This window comes from Epinephelus moara, chromosome 17, assembly GCF_006386435.1.
Source record: "Epinephelus moara isolate mb chromosome 17, YSFRI_EMoa_1.0, whole genome shotgun sequence".
Lineage (NCBI taxonomy): Eukaryota > Metazoa > Chordata > Actinopteri > Perciformes > Serranidae > Epinephelus > Epinephelus moara.
The window spans coordinates 33,480,897-33,499,146 of record NC_065522.1 but is presented as its reverse complement, the minus strand read 5'-3'; the positions used below and the strand labels follow the sequence as shown (position 1 = coordinate 33,499,146).

The window sequence follows — 18,250 nt, the reverse complement described above, 5'->3', positions numbered from 1 at the left end:
AGCGCACTTCCGCGTTGTAGTTTCCTGTAAAAATGTCCGTGAAAAATCCCTGTGATGTGAAAAATACATGCCGAGCAGTCACTGGTGCGCGGAGCGGAGTCCACGTGGTCGTAAAATCTGAGCTTTGCGCGCACAGGGCTTGCGGACGTCCACTATGAGTCTACGCGGACCTCCATGGAGTCCGTTCCGCATACGTTCTGCCCGAGTATGTTCGGGCCTTTAATGATGAATGGATCTCTGTGTGCGTGGCTTCAGGGGGGGATTATTCGAAAAATTGTCGATAGTTGCCACGATTTTCGAATAGTGTTTTTGCTTGTGCTGCCCATCCCTAATAGATATCTATAAAAACACGAGCATATACTTTTTACATACCATTCGCCTTATACGTAATCGTCTTCTATGTCTTCTCATCATCAACAGTTGGTGCATGCTGGATTATTGGATGAAAACAAATAAGCGGAGTAACAAAGCTAAAGCTTGCAGATAATCCATGCGATCTGTCATTTTGCTGGCTGTTATGTTTACTTCCGCGTGAGTGCCACGGAGTAACGTCCTCCCACTTTGGTTCCGCTTAAACTGGTGCGGACACGGGCTGGTTCGCCAGACAGCACCCAGGTTCTGAGACTCCAGGACGGAGCCAGAGCCGGAACCAGAACCGTGCCGGTGCCCTGCTGGTGTGAAACCGCTATCTGTGCCAGCTTTCAAGAGCATGGCGGCAGGTTGCTTCTGAGGTTGCTAAGCGACCATAACCAGCACCATATCATCGCCTGTTTACCTGAAACACTGAGGTCAGAGCTGATCTACTTCCTGTGTGTCTGTGGGACAGATGAGACGCTCTGACAGCTCTGCACTAACATGATCAGCCTCTCCTCCATATTTATCACACGCTGATATTTACTGAGGAAGGAAAGATATTTGTGGGCTGTGATTGGTTGGTCCTCGTCACATGACATGTGGCGCGTGCTGCTGCGCTCCAAAGGTTGAACTCGGTTTTTAGGCACTCAGGAAGGGCTGCCCGCTGTGACGGCGTCGCTCTGGCATTTGAGCGCACCTGCCATGCATCTACGTTGAAAACAATGAATTAGAAGGAGCAAAAACGCAGCATGTGTACGGCGCCATGAGCAGCAGCTCAGAGAGGTCTGTTCAGCTCACTTCTTCTCAAAAGTTGAGGGCTTCAGCCCCAACCAACAACCAGACCCCACAGGCTGATCGAAATATCTCCTGTGAGTTAACACAACGTACAAGATTGATAAAAAAAAAAACCCACAGCATTCGCCAACCTTCAGCAGCCGAGCACAACGACCAAGCAGCTACCACACCAACACTGCAACCACTTGGCAGCCACCTTGAATCATCTCAGCAACCAACCAATTAAACACCACTGCAACTACATAGAATATATTAGCAACCTCTTGTGACACCTTAGCCGTAACAACCACCCTAACATCAAAGTGTCCACCATGCAACAACATAGTGAACGTCTTGGTAACCACAGTCACCACAGTTAATGCTTTAATCCATCAATTCATTCTGCATGTTGTAACTGAGTCACTCAACTGTGTTTTGCGTGCATTTAATCTGTTTCTTTACTTGTGATTACAGAACAATGATAGTTTTCCTGCCCTGTGAAGATACAGCAGAGGCAACATCAGACTGCAGGGCAGATTAAACCAGCCTGAACATGCCGCTAACACACAGCGGACACTGGTGCTCAGCAGGTGAGAGTTGTACAGGCCACTGGAAGCAAGCAGCCCCGCAAACCACAACCCCAGCACTCCCAGTATGGCTGTGACAGTGTGAAAAGCCCTCTGCTTTGACTGGTCAACCCGCTGCTTTTCCCCACCTCCTTCCCCTGGGCCTGGACGAATCAGAACACAGAGAACAGAAAGGCTGCAGAAAGACACGACTGCTAAGGAGAAGACCAACAGGATAATCAGTGGGATGATGGGATAATGAGGCAGATACAGAGCAGTTACGACCGTCATCACAAAGCTCATCAGCCAAACACATCCAGTGCTGATGTTTCTGATCCTGACACCACGTTCATTTCTTAATCCCATGTAGGTGATGGGGTGAACAACGGCCAGGTATCGCTCCACACAGGTCAGGATGTGGAAGAAGGCCTCTCCACATACAACAAAAGAAGAAGTGTAGATTCCTGCGTCTATCATCTTCTGCAGGTTAACATACACGCCACAGATAATGCAGATGCACGCCAGGCCCCAGATCAGATTTAAGACAGCCATGTTGTAGGTGAAGACGTCAGAGTGGCTTGTTGTTTTAAAGGAGCGCTGCTGCCGCCATCGTTGGTGACCCAGGTACAGGACGAGAGAGCAGAGAGGCAAGGTGAGGATGGTTCTTAAGGCAATACTGGCAACGCTGATGTAAATGCTAACTCTGGAGCTGTAACAATCGTACGGTAAATGATTGCTGGAGTTGACAGTGGTAGAGGAGTTTGCCGCCATATCTACCGTATGTAGCTGCTGGCCTGAGGAGTTAAAAAGAGGAAGGAGACATGAGGTGTGTAAAAAGTGAAAAGAGACTGAGACACAGTCAGATTAAAATTTTTCTTTAAGACTCTTTACATAACTTTCATAAAACAATTGCAACGACATTGATGGCCGTGAAATGAATTGCAGTCAGCCTTCTGTTGCTCACGCTGGCATTCCATAGCTGCGGGCGAGCACCTGGGCATCAGCCGAAACATTAGTAACGTGACACATACGAGGTGAACGTGATTGACTGACATTGTATCTACATGATGCTGGAAAATAAATTACAGCCATATTTAGAATAACATTACTATCTACAATGTTCCAACTTTCATTTGGACCATTGGCCCCATGACACTAAGTAGCTCGCCCTTTGGAATTTGCTTTTTCAGGTAACGTTACGAAGCACCCAATGACAGAGCTGTGTAGAAGTAACAGCTATCTGGCTAACCTTAACTTACAGTTAGCTCATTGTCCGCTCCTGTGTCGCTGTTAGCTAGCGAAAGGCGCCTTGTACCATTACGTAATTTATTGTTGGCTAAATCAATACCATTTTTCAAAATGCATAAGTTTGTATCATGGATGACGTTAGCTGATAAAGCACGAGCTAGCCAGCTGACATATTCACTCAGGTTGTATTCTGCTCACAATAAGGATAGCAAGCATGCAAGCCAAAGTTAGCCAGCTCTAACTAAGCTATGCTGCATGGGTCTGATGTTGGTTGCTTCATAACGTTAGCTAATGAAGTCATTTGCAAACGGCAAGCTAGCCACTTTACTGGCCTAAATAGAAACAGATACATCATTGGCGACAGCACCCCATTCAATGCTGTGAAAGTTGCTCAGTGGTGCATTAAGCCAAAACTGCTTTATTTTTGTAGTATAATATTACCTGGATAATCTGCGCTGCGTCCGCATCACTGGGCCCATAGCACACTAGAGACTTCCACCGGTGTAGCAGCTACTTCCTGTTTAATGCTCCACTAAGTTTAGTGGGGATACAAACGATTTAATCTTGCGGCTCTGCTGGACTTTCCGAATGTTATCGGACCAAATGGAGTGAAATGAGTCATTTGGAGGGTGTTTTGAAGCTCAAAAAAATATATCTACTGATTTAAAGATGTCTTTTGCCCATCATGATTCTAGGGGAAAGAGTATTTTTGGGCCCAGTGGCATCACGTGACAGGTTTGGAAGCTGTAATTAAACTGTTTGGCCACTATGAAAAGCCCGGCACACTTCCTGGGGTCGTGAATCAGCCCTGGAGTCTGGATGAATCAGATGACGTTAATCACTCAAGACAGTATTTTGCTACGATAGCTAGGTAGCAATTCATCTGCATTAGCAAAATAGCTAACATTAGCCAGCTAAAACCATAATGTTACAATGTATTTTATTTTTAAGTCAGTGTTTCCTATAAGGTTAGTATTTGATTCGTAATTCTGATATGGGGCACTGAATTTGATAAATTTACTAAATCAGACCACAAATGAGGCAGGAATTAGCTAGCTAGCAAACATCTACGACACTACTTCCCTGAAAGGATGGCAGCTCAGACTTCCAGCTAAGTCTAACTCATTTAAGCCATGTAAAGGCAGCAACAGAAAGTTTGCTCATATGATAGGTAGTTGGGGCGGTCAAGCAGAGCCTCTGGCACTGGGTCTTGCTCTGGCTTAATTTAAGTTGCTACGGGGTGCTAATTGAAGGACCGCCTCCAGGACACAGCTGCAAAGTGTGTTTATCTGTAACACAGAATGTGTGAACTCTGTGTTGTGTTGATTCAAAATAAGATTTAACTCTCAGTGATTGGTTTATAGTACTGTCTAGTTTGTACCTTCGGACCTTTGGCAAAGAACCAGATATTTTATGTTTTATTTTCTAAAGTAGTTGTTCATCTTTTGTATTGATGATTCAACCAGGAGAGTTTTGTGGCCAGCAAAGCCTTGGAAATGCTCCACCTATTACTCGGGCACCCAAAATAAGTCTTTTTGCGACTTCATTGAAAAATAAAAAATAAATGGATTTTAAAAATTGTGCATCGTAAAAAACTAAACAAAGCAAATAAAACAAAAACATAAGCAAGTGGCCCTTACGTTTTAACACCTATACTTTACCGATATTAAAACAAATTGACGATCTTTTTTAATTCATAGGCCATTACAACGTCCTGGATTTCTTACAACACGTTCTTTTTGCCCTCTTTTTTCTTCCATTATTGAATCACGATATAAGATCAGACTTTATCTTAGGTCAGAAATGCTAAAACAGGTTTTCCCCTCTTGTACTTGTCACGTCTCCTACAGCCTAACGCACCACTTCTTTTGCCTCCTTTCTCTGCAGTGACTGAAACAAAACACTGGAGCCCCCAAACGTATATTAACTGTAGCTTTCCTGTGGGTCTGTCTCAGCCTCAATGTCTCCATTAATGGGCAACTTAACACCCCTTTTAGCTACGATGCAGCATCACCAATGAAGCACTTATTTTGCCAGGAGAGAGTATTTGATAGTACTCATGCAACAGGAATTATCCCATCATTACTTTTTACTTCTTACAATTCTAATAAACATTGAAGTTATTAAATGTCACTCACCTTGTCAGTGATGTTTTCTGATTGTTCTCCTCCTGCGTCTCCACCCTCATCAGCTGCTCTTCACTGATATCGAGTGACATGTGGCTGGGAGGTTTGGGAGGTTTGCATATTGCAAAACCAATAAGTTATTTTGTGTGACTGAATAATGAGCTGTCTGACCCAGTGCTCGCCCCATCTGTGACTTCAGCAGTTAGCATGTAATCTGTATAGACAGACATCTGCAGACATCTTGTGACACTGGTCTGATTTGGAATGAACAGAAGGTTTGTTTTTGTTTTTTTAGGTTTTTTGTTTATTACTGCACAAAAAATCCCACAAAGTCCTTCAAAATAAAATTTCTAAGTTAATCACAGTTGTATTCTGACATGTCAGATGTGCAGGCCATCAAAACTTCCCACGAATAAAAGAAGGCATCTTGTTCCAATGAATGTGTCATCCACTGGTACTTGGAGGATTTGAAAGTTGGACTGTTCACGTCCAGCAAAAGAATCATGAGCTTATTGCACCTGATGATAAATGATGAGAAAAGAGAAACAGCATTTAATATCATCTCACTGTCTGAGGTCACACCTTGAATGACCTCCAAGACAAATCCTGTAATAAATCATGGACACAAACGCATTATAAACACAGTAAAGGTCATTTATTAATCACTGATACAGACAGACATGTACAGTAATGCGTATCATCAAACAATAACATCAGTGTGTTTATTTAAACAGGTGTCACCAGTACATCAAACCATCAAACTATGGTTTGAGTCCATGAAAGTTAATATTTGACAGCATTCAGATGAGTCATGGACAAAGAGTTGTGCATTCAAATCTCATGGTGTCAAACAGCACCTGTTTGCTCTGTGTGTGAATGCTTGTATTGCCATCTTTGTGTGCACTAATTTGAATTTGAATTTGAATTTTATTAGCACACAAGATGTGATTAAAACAAATATATAAAATAAACATGGCAGGGATTGTGCAGGAGAGGTAAGGAACCCAAAGGAGCTTATGGTGAAAACTTCCCCTCTAGAATTTCAAATCTATTCTAATACAAATATTTCTCTACTAAACGTGAGAATATAACAGACAAAACAAGAAGTTAAAATGATCATAAATAGATAAAACAGACACATTAACACAACTAATACATTATGTCACAGGTGGTCTTTCATATTAGATTCAAATAAGAGTAATGATGGACAAGTTTTGATAAATTTCAGTTTTCACTTCAGTTTCAGTTATGAGCCATCACAGTGGGGACACATCTGCGCTGTGAGGACATTTTGGCCGGTCCTCAGTACTGACAGCCTGTTCTCATTCCAGAGGCATCAAATACCGACGCTTAGGTGCCTGACACCTGACGTCAAAAGCCTCATTCGCAGCGGCATGACACACCGCCAGGTGGCGTCAGTTGGTAATGCGGCCGGACAGAACCTTTTGCGTTTTAATGATACACCGCCAGTCGGCCATACAGCACCTGCCATGGTGGTATGATACATGGACGGGCAGTGTTAGCTCATAAAGCGGTTGGAAGGAACCTGTTGTGGTGATATGATACAGGTTGAAATGCTGCCCGCAATGACATAATATAAGGAGCAGGAAAGTCCCTGTAGGGGGTGGGAGGGGAGGTGGATGGGACCAACAAACACTGGACTTTCACCTGGGAGGCCGGTGTTCACTTCCTGTATGAATGTGGAGCCAAAAAATTTTGTTTCTAAACCTAAACATGTGCTTTTCTGACATCCCAGCATTCATAGCAACATCCCAGAATGTCAACAGCAGACGCAGGAGGATACCTACTGTGTAATATGTAGAGGTGAAAGGCCTCTGACAAAGTGACAACATGTGACGACTTGGGATGAGAACACGTTGGTACTTAAAAGGACTGTTTGAATGTTAAGTCAGACTTAGGTTTAGGTTAGGGGACCTCAGGGGTCATTGAAGTCCACGAGTTGAAACAACTACTGTCAACGCTCCGTTCTGTAATGTTGTAAAAACCTGCCGGTTCACAGGAAGTGACCACCATGAGACGGCGCATCATCTCTAGTCAACAACTCTCTGTGCTTCTGATCTGTGACGTTGACAGGAAGTGACCAGAGGAAAATCTTGCCTTAAAGTCTGTTTTTTTGTGACCCATCCACCACCCCAACCTGCTTCCTTAAATCCCCCGGGGCGGCTTCCTTATTTACTGCTGTCAGCACATTGGTCACATGATCACAGCCTTTCAAAATATGTGGGATATGTATGAATTTGCCAACCTGTAGCAGCCACGCTTAGAAGCACTGAGCAACACCCAAGCAGGAACGCACAACAACACTACAACCACTTTGCAGCCACCTTGAAACACGTCTGCCACCAGTCCTTGTGACAGCCTAGCCATAAGCTAACAACCTCCCTAACATCAAAGTAACCACCATGCAACAACACAGTAACCACTACAGCGACCTTAGTCCCCATAGTGAGTTGTTTAATGTCTTCACTCTTTGTTATAACAGCAGCATGATAGTTTTCCTGCCCTGTGCAGATACAGCAGAGGCAACATCAGACTGCAGGGCAGATTAAAAAGGGATACAGATGACAGCAACACACAGCCGACACTTTGGCTCAACCGGGGAGAGGCGTTCAGGACGGTGGAAGCAAGGAGCCCTGCAAACCACAACCCCAGCATTCCCAGTATGGCTATGATAGCCTGAAAAGCCCTCTGCTTTGACTGGTCAACCCGCTGCTTTTCCCCACCTCCTTCCCCTGGGCCTGGACGAATCAGAACACAGAGAACAGAAAGGCTGCAGAAAGACACGACTGCTAAGGAGAAGACCAAAAGTAAGACTGATGGGACGATGGGTAAATCAGGCAGATACAGAGCAGTTACGCCCGTCATCACAAAGCTCATCAGCCAAAACACATGCAATACTGATGTTTCTGATCCTGACACCACGTTCATTTCTTAATCCCATGTAGGTGATGGGGTGAACGACGGCCAGGTATCGCTCCACACAGGTCAGGACGTGGAAGAGGGACTCTCCATAGAAAACCAAGGAAGTACCATAGATTCCTACATACACAATCTTCGGCAGATTACCATACGTGCCACAGACGTAGCAGATGCACCCCAGGCCCCAGATCAGATTTAAGACAGCCGTGTTGTAGGTGAAGATGTCAGAGTGGCTTGTTGTTTTAAAGGAGCGCTGCTGCCGCCATCGTTGGTGACCCAGGTACAGGACGAGAGAGCAGAGAGGCAAGGTGAGGAAGGTTCTTAAGGCAATACTGGCAGTGCTGATATTAGTTCCAATTGTAGAGTTGGAGCAATAGTGGAGTAGTTGGTCGTTGGTAGAGTTAGCTGCCATCCTGTGCGAAGGTGTTGGCCTGAGGGGGAAAAAAGTACGAAGAGAAAGTTAAGACAGGAAGTGTAGACAAAGGGAAAAGACAGAGACGGATATCGGTCCTGTTGCCTGAAGAAAATGTTGGCATTGTACATTTCTGCAAACCACAAAGATGTTGCATTTGCATGTTTCATGCGGATAATATCAGCGTTTCTAAAGCTATGTCACATGTGAGCCGAGTTAGTCATCTGGAGGTGGAAGGGATGGATGATGTTAAACCTTGACAGGACATCGGCCAAGCTTTAGACCACTGCACACAACTGTGGGACAACAACCAACAAAACCAGTTGTCTTTTATCAAGGCATTGCTGTGTTTCTTGCACCTTCCTGGGCACCAAACATGGGTGTTTCTGCATTTCCTGCTGGGATAGTGCCACAAAAGTGATTGTTCTTCACCAAGACATTGTTGCTTTTATAATGAGGACTGTACCCCCTGGGTAAGCCCAAATGTGATCTTTTCCACCATAACTAAGTGAATTTTGTGACAAAATGTAACCACACATTAACCAGTGTTGTTGAAACATGTACAGCTACATAGCTCCTCCAAGAGGAGGAGGAGGAGGAGGAAGAGAAAAAGAGAGATTGAGATAAAGACGAACAAAGTATAGGTGCAGACAGAGGATCAAAATTGCACTGTCAATGTGAGCTTAAAGGAGAGACTTAGCTCGCCTTTATTGAATCACGATATAAGATCAGACTTTATCTTAGGCCAGAAACTGGAGCCCCCAAACTAACATTAACTTCAGCTCTCCTGTGGGTCTGTCTCAGCCTCAGTGTCTCCATTAACGGGCAACTTAACACCCCATATTTGGCATCTAGGCAGAGTATCTGGTAAATACTCCTGGAACAGTAATTATTACTCTAAGAATATACTTTGATAGACATTGAAGTTATTAAATGTCTCTCACCTCGTCAGTGATGTTGTCTGATTGTTCTCCTGCGTGTCCACGTTCTCACTGATATCGAGTGACATGTGGCGGGACTTAGGAGGTTTTTGCATATTGCAAAACCAATAAATTATTTTGTGTGACTGTCTGACCCAGTGCTCGCCTTATGTGTGACCTCAGCACATAATCTGTATAAACAGACATCTGCATATTCAGAATCTGTAGGCAACAGATTCCCATTTGTAGTCCAAGTAGCTCTGACCAATTACATCTGAGTGGGCTTTGGTTGGCTGCACGCAGGTATAATGGGAGCATACCTATATTCCAAGGGTCTGATGTTCCCTGCTTCATCAACACTCCTTTGTATTCATGCCACTTTCTCATCACTCTCTACTCTTAAACTGGCTTTGGTTCACTCTGCGTATCAATACATGACACTTTTAGACAAGGTGCTATAAAAATATTAAAATTGACCAGTAAGATTGCATGTGAAGGTTTCAGACTGCCTTTCCAGGTCTTTTTTCCCTAACCTTAACCTGTTTGGAGATGGGAGTTAGACCCAGCCATAGAGCTCCTTTCAATACATTTGTTTTTGTGATACACTTGTTATTTATTGGGTCAGTTTATTTATTTATTAAGTGTTCTCCCAACAGAAAGAGCAGCTATATTTAGACAAAGTACTTTGCTAGTACAATTTCATCACTCTCAGAGTCATGATTTTAGTCCCCTAACCTAACCCATGTCATGCTAAGTGAGTACAGAGCTGGGGAATATCTTCCTCAAGTTCCTGTTAGAGCTGAGGAACATTCACCTTTCATGGTATTATGATACAGTGCAAGTCTGAGGCCATGGTCCTCAGCCGGAAAAGGGTGGATGGTCCACTCCAGGTCCGGGGGGAGGTCCTGCCTCAGGTGGAGGAGTTTAAGTATTTCGGGATCTTGTTCACAAGTGAGGGTAGGATGGAGCGGGAGATTGACAGGCGGATTGGGGCGGCGTCAGCAGTGATGCGGGTGCTTAACCGGTCTGTTGTGGTGAAGAGAGAGCTTAGCCAGAAAGCGAAGCTCTCGATTTACCAGTTGATCTACGTTCCAACCCTCACCTATGGTCATGAGCTCTGGGTAGTGACCAAAAGAACGAGATCGCGAGTACAAGCGGCCGAAATGAGTTTCCTCCACAGAGTGGCTGGGCTCAGCCTTAGAGATAGGGGGAGGAGCTCGGACATCCGGGAGGGACTCGGAGTAGAGCCGCTGCTCCTCCACATCGAGAGGAGCCAGTTGAGGTGGTTCGGGCATCTGGTAAGGATGCCTTCCAGACGCCTCCCTTGGGAGGTGTTTCGGGCATGTCCAACCGGGAGGAGACCTCGGGGCCGCCCCAGGACACACTGGAGGGATTACATCGCCCGGCTGGCCTGGGAACGCCTCTGGGTCCCTCGGAAGAGCTGATGGAAATGGCTGGGGAGAGGACTGTCTGGGCTTCTTTGCTGAGGCTGCTGCCCCCGCGACCCGGACCCGGATAAGCAGAGGATGACGAGTACGAGTACGAGTACGAGTACGAGTACGAGTACGAGTACGAGCAAGGCGGTGTCAGTTTGAAAGGCGGCTGGACAGAACCTTTTGTGGTGTTATGATACCCTGCTAGACGGCGTCAGTTTGAAACGTTGCTGGCTACACCGGAACCCCTGAAATATTGGCTGTTGCACCCAGAGGCTTTATCATCTGATGGGTTCCTGGATTTGATGATGAATAAATCGATGAATTGATTGTGAGTATTCAAGGCCCCTACAGCGATCAGCCAGAACATTAAAACCACTGACAGGTGAAGTGAATAACACTGATCATCTTGTTACACTGCAGTGTTCTGCTGGGAAACCTCTGGTCCTGGAAACCCAAACACTGTTACAGACCAAGTACAACCCCTAAACAGACCCCCAGCAGAACAATGCACTGCAAGAACTGCTCAGAATTGGCCTGAGGAATGTGACAAAGGGTTTAAGGTGTCGACCTGCCATCCGAATTCCCCAGATCCCAATCCGATCAGGCATCTGTGGGATGTGCTGGTACCCCAAAGGTCCTGTGTCTATGCCTCCACAGGTCAGAGCCAAGTCCAATCCGAGGTTTAACCTCTGACCTGTGGAGGCATGGACACAGGACCTCTGGTAGTGACTGTTGTCATCAACCTTCCTAAAGGACGTCACCATGTACACACAGCCAAACTGAGAAAACACAGGTGTTCTGATTTGAATCAGCAGCACTTTTATCTTACAGGTCATTAGAATCCTGTCAAACACATGGACGATGTCTACATGATGCATGATCAGCACGAGTCGCACAAGTTCACAGAAGTGAGTTAAGCTTGTGCGTCCTGTTACTTCTGGGAACATTTGCAAATGAGGCCTGTATAGATGTCCGTCATGGGGTCACCTTCAGTATCAGTACTCCTGGTTTTACAGGGCAGAATTACACTTGAGTCTATTTTAATATCCACAAATCAACCACAACATTAAACCACTGACAGGTGGAGGATATAACACTGATTATCTTGCTTATCAATCGCTGCTTGATGTGCTCCACCCACCCAAACACTGTTGCAGACTAAGCACCCCCCCACATGGCAGCGACACTCCCCGATGGCAGTAGCCCCCCAGAAAGACAGTGCATCATGGCAAACTGCAAAAACTGCTCAGGAGTGGCCTCAGGAATGTGACAAAGACCTCAAGACGTCAACCTGGCTTCCAAATTCCCCAGATCCTAATCCAACCAAGCATGTGAGACTTGCCAGTACCCACCTCACGACCAACAGGTCTCAAAGGATCCACCACCAACACACTGGTGCCAGACTCCAACAGGACACCTCCCAGAGGTCCTGTGTCCATGCCTCGACAGGTGAGAGGCCCTACCTTGAATCGGACTTGACTCTGACCAGTCTCGGCATGGACACAGGACCTCTGGGGTACTAGCTCGTCATGTGACAGCATGCCGAAAGTCACTAACCAAGTCCCATGTTTCAGTGATCATGGAGTGAGACTGGGTTGGGTTAGCAGACGCTAAAATTTCAGGGCCGTGGATAGAGCTGTTTGTTGTGTGCACAGTCCCATGCTTATGTGACCTCCTGACCTTTCCAGTCCATGCTGTAGCAAACACAAAAAACATGAACGATGATAAATAGTTTTTCCACGTGGAAGAAAACAGCCCCGCCCCAACAACACTTTACACACAAAAACCACGTGAAACATTACATAGGTGGTCACACACACACACACACACACAAACCTGCACACAGCAGTCAATGACTTCGCCAACAGTAGAAGGACAATCAGGAAGCAACGCCTCAGGTGAGATGAACATTTTTTAATCCTCTTAGTGGATTTATTTATTGACTTACTGATTAGATTTTGTATTAAAACTGACAATAGTATGGAATATAATGTGACGTGGAGAAGAAACAGTGACGACTGTGATTTCAGTTGGATTAAGAAAAAGTGTGCAACATAAACATAACATAACATAAACAAGATGAGAAATGAACTGAAATGTTGTACTAAGTTTATCACATTGAGATGCTGTTTGCTCACACTGATGGATTCATGCGCCTTGTTTTTACTTCTAATAGCTTGCACCAAAAGCATTAGTGCCATTTATTCTTATGTTTCTTCCTCCACTTCAAATGCATCAGAGGCCAGCAGAAAATGTTGGCATTGTATGTTTCTGCAAACCACGAATATGTTCCATTTGCACATTTCAAACGTATCATTGCATTTCTGAAGTGACATAGTTTATGAGCTGACTTTGTCATAGAGAGGTGGAAGGTGTGACATTTACATGAGCATCAGACCACAAGCAACACAACCAGTTGTGATCTGGCGAGTCATCATTGTGTGTCCTGCTGGGATTGTGCCCCCTAAACCGGGTATCTTAAGCCAAAACATGATCTTTTCCTAACCATAACCAAGTGGCCTCACATCAGCCACAGTGTTGTTGTCTTTTTGCATCATTCATTGTCTTGATCAATGAAAACAAAATATTTTAGATGATGAAAATTCATAAAGTTTTTGTCAATGAAAATTCAAAATGTTTTAGTCCAAAAAAGTTTGAAATGGTTTAGTTGAACAAAATGTTAAACAGTTTAGTTGATGAAAATTGAAAAAATTGTAGTGAACAAAAATTCTAAATGTTTTAGTCGATGAATAGTCAAAGAATTGTAGTTAACGGAAATTTAAAATGTTTAACTCAATGAAAATTAAAAATGTTTTAGTCCAAAAAAAATTTGAAATGGTTTAGCCGAACAAAATGTTAAACAGTTTAGATGATGAAAATTTAAAAAAAAAATAGTGAACAAATATTCAAAATGTTTAAGTCGATGAAAATTTAAAAAAAAATGTAGTGAACAAAAATTCAAAATGTTTTAGTCAATGAAAATTCAAAGAATTGTAGTCAACGGAAANCACCTACAGTGTCTGCCCTCACGAAACCAATGTGGTTCTCATCAGCCTCAGCTGTGCCGTGTGCTAACGTTAGCATGCTAACGTGCTAAACAAAGATGGCGATGGTTGTACCTGCTTGATTCTCAGCTCTCAGCTCAGCTTGATTCTCAGCTGTGTAATAACTTACACAGTTGATTTCAGTCATTTCATGTGTCTAATTTCTGTTTTCCTGTCCTTCTCTTTAGATCTAATTTTCTCTCCATCTCCTCCTCCCTCCTCTTCATCAGGCCTCCGCTGTTTGAACATGTCAGTCAACAATTCATCCTCCGTTAACGGCTCCCTTCCTTCTCAGTCCTTCTATCCCCCTCCATGCTCTGCCTGCCCTCTGTACGTATTCATTGCCTCCACCTTTGCCAACATCCTCCTGCTCCTCCCTCTCTCCATCTTCGTCCTCTATCTGGGATTCCAGCGATGGAAAAAGCAGCACTCGGTTTCCTCAGCAGCAGTCATGTGCATCTCTGACTTCATGACCTACAACATGGCTGTCATGGAGCTGATTGGAGTGTTGGGGAATACTGTCTGCATTTGCGCTTTGTTCATATCTCTCCCTTGGATGGCGCGGGTGGGGAAAGTCATTGGGGGTTTCCCCTGGTCTGGACAGATGCTTTTCCCCATGCTGACCTGTGTGGAGCGCTACCTGGCTGTTGTCCACCCCATCACCTACCTGAGGCTGAGACAGGGGCATGGGGTCAGGATCAGGAACATCAGTACGGTGTGTGTTTGGCTGCAGTGCTTTGTATGGATTGCTTTCCTGTACCTGATGATCAGCCGTCTCCCAGAGTACATATTTGTCCCAGGCGCCTGCCAAATGGTCTTGTTTTTGATTGGCAGCTCTTTCTGCAGCCTTTCCATTCTCTGCGCTTTGAGCCGCCCACGGCCAGGGCAGGCGGGTGGGGACAGGGTGGGGGTTCACCAATCAAAGCGAAGGGCTTTCCGCACCATCATACTTATAATGGGAGTGCTGCTGTTGAAGTTTGGAGGGAATCTGGTCTGCAATTTAGTGGCCACCTCACAATCAGTGAGCCACGGTGTTCGAGAGGGGGCGACTGTCTCTGCAGGCTGGTTCAATCTGCCCAGCAGTCTGGTGCTGCCTCTGCTGTTCCTACACAGAGCAGGAAAACTGCCAGGCTGTAAACACACCACTGACCCAGGATGATTCAGATCAGACCACATGAAACTAGATGATCTGAGATTGAGTTACACTGTTATATAGGAACTGGAGACCAGCTGGGAGCTTTAGACTTAAAGTATCAGTGGGTTTGTCTTTTTAAAAAAACTGTATTTTACAATATTATAACAATGATTTATCTTTTGTTATTGTAACAGTACTTCTTCTTATTTTATAACAATATTTAATTTAACTTTATTGTAACAGTTCGTTATCTACAGCCCGCGCTCGTTCCAACGTCATCAAATACCGCCACTCGCTCAGTGATTTCACCAGGGGCCCATCACATCCTCACTGTGACCTGGGCACATGTCCACGTTTGGTCATGGACTTTCCACGTCCACATATGACGTCCAAGGTACCCTGGGTGTGTTGGTTGTTGACGTTCTGGGACGCCGTGTCAACTTCAGCCTGTTACATGCATTGTCTGTTTTCAAAATACACTTCTGTTTTCACAGGAAATGTACAGTTTGATACAGTCTCTTTCAAAATAAAAGCACTACGTCGGTACAACACCAACTGATGTTTTTTTCCGTCAACAACAAATGAACTGAATGTCTTAGTCTTAGATTTAGGTGTCAGGCACCAATGCAAAAAGGCACCTTTTGTTGCAGTGTGACGCTCCCAGGAGAATGTTGTTGTCCAAACCTTACCACGTGCTTTTATTGCCTAAATTTAACACGGGCTGTTGCCACGCAAGGAAATAAACGTTATCGCGAGGTGTTTTACTGATGTCGTAAGTTTTTGTTAAAAAGACTGTCTGCATCTAACGAGCAGAAACTGTACATTTGCTGTGAAAACAGAAGTTTATTTTGAAAAAGCACAATGTGTGTAACAGGCGTCCCAGAACGTCAACAACAGGCGGAGGAGGATACGTAGCGCGTCACATCACACAGATGTGAAAGTCCGCTGACCACGTGGCGACATTTTGCAAGTTGGGATGAAAACGTGTTTTCTAACTTTGTCATAACAGTAATTTACTTCATAGTTTAGTGTTTTAAAAGTCTGCAGTGATAGTAGATTTCAGAATATCAAGATATTTATCGTGTAGCCTAAAAATATTCTGATATTATTTATAGGCCATATCGCCCAGCACCCACGTTTTCTTTTGCCAATTTAATGAAAATTCTGTTTAAATACGTGTCAGAAGCTTGGACCATGAGGGACCGTCATGACACCAGGTCTGACAAAAACATTACATTTAAAATGTGACTTCCCTGAAACTGTAAAACATATTGAAGCATCTGATTTAGATTTGATTCTAATAGTGTGCCAGAGAGTGTCAGAATAAATCTGTGCTGTTCAGCAAGCACACATTTTTGACTAGTTGTTGTATTATTTATAACACAATATGAGAATATAGAAAACATCAGTTGTTATAGACTTTAGAAAATATAATAAATATTATCTAATATATCAGGACTAGGATTAAATATAACAGGATTACATGCGAACTCTAAATTGTTAAAGTAGTTTATAGTATATATGTTTGTGTCACTGTAGTTTTGAATGGAAACACTTTGGTTATACTTTGACCTTATTTTACCATTCTGTAAAAACTGGTGGATGATCTCGGTGCTGTTAAACGATGGAGCAAAGCTTCTCTGTTAATCTGTAACCAAATACTCATTTGGCCTTTTAAGTAGCACTTCTGGTGTGCCACAGGGATCAGTTCTAGGCCCGGTTCTTTTTAATGAGATAATGACATGGACAGTCACAGTATGAATATCACATAATTTTCTGCATTAAATTTTGATCATTTTGAGGCATTTTAATGTAAAAAAGTCGGGTTTTTAATTAGTTGGATGGATGCATATTTATATTAATAAAAGCTGATGCTCACCTTGTCTGTGTATGTGTTGTATTGAACACTTGTGTATAAGTGGTTTGTGCATTCTTTCTTTGGTGAAGCAATGCTTGACTCCTTCGAGTGTGTTTTTGCCAGAGCTGTTTGCAGGAACAGTCACGTCGGCACTGACCTGTCTAACAGAGCGGGGCTCGAGCATGACTGAGAATCTGGATGGTTAGGCCGCACCTGGCCGCGGTCCTTTTTGTAAAACAGTTTATATTTATGGTGGTTATGAATCACCTGACAGAAGCTTTCCACCGAGCTGCTGTCTGTGCACACACAGGCTTCCAGGCGTGACACAGTGTCATTTGAATAAACACCAGTCTTTGTTTGCAGGTCATTTGAATCCTGTCAGACATGACGGACTGATGACATGGATGATAAATGTCTGTGATTCAAATGTCTAATGTTTGGGTTTTATCTAATAGAAATATGTCAGTCACTGATGGAGACGCTGCACTCTCACCTCACTGTGGGAGAATCATAGAATCACAGGAGTCGGGACGCCAACCCATAATTCTGAACATAATCCAGGCAACAACAACAAATCACAACAAAAGCAACTTCTTTTCTCAGTTTTGAATCACAAGTGTTTCCTGTTTGGTGCACGTTAAACAATCCGCAGCAGCAGGTTCCTATTAAAGTGGAATAAGAGGATTGATGCAGACAGGAGCAACGTGTGCCACCCGAGAAATAAAGCTTTGTTTTTTACCTTAAAGATAAATACATGTGAATTAAGGTTTATTTAAAAACATCAGGAAGTGGTCCAATAACTGAACCGTCCCGTCTGTTTTAGGTCAGACTTCTTCCTCTTTGGTGTTGCAACACATGATGGATCCTCTTTGTGTGGTACTCTACAGACTATTTCTGACTTCCTACTGTCATTTCTATTTTCTGGTTAAATCTTGAAATAACCTGTGGGCAGAAATTGCTCTGCTGTCAGTTTTCCAATGGAAACATATGTCATATGTAACATATAACATTTGGAAACATATGAAGTACATGTATTTAAATTTTGAATTAAACCTTTAAATCATATATGGTAGAATCACAGCGTGGCCTCTGAAGCAGTGGTCCAGATCCGCACAGTTGAATATATGTTTAGTGTCATATTTGTGTTTGTCCATGTCGTGTCTGTCTGTGGCCCAAGTCCAATCCGGCCCCTAAAGACTCAAGCCCTGAACCCTCACTGACTTAACTGACGTCAGCTGTAAGTGATTGAGTGTGAGAGTCTGAAAGGGCTCCGGATGCTACAAATAGGAATGGGACAGCACTTATCCCCCTCTCTACAAAATGTTGTTGACACTGGCGGCTCTGGGCGTGATCGTTTATGGGTTATTGTCAGCATATATTCCACACACAAAGAATATATCTATATATATCTATATCTATCTCTCTCTCTCTCTCTCT

General features: G+C 43.9%; 1 protein-coding gene across 1 annotated transcript in view; it reads left to right on the top strand.

Moving 5' to 3' along the window:
* rnf175 (ring finger protein 175) overlaps positions 1-18,250 on the top strand; it is a 394,559-nt gene that overhangs the window by 39,243 nt on the left and 337,066 nt on the right. The window lies entirely within an intron of this gene.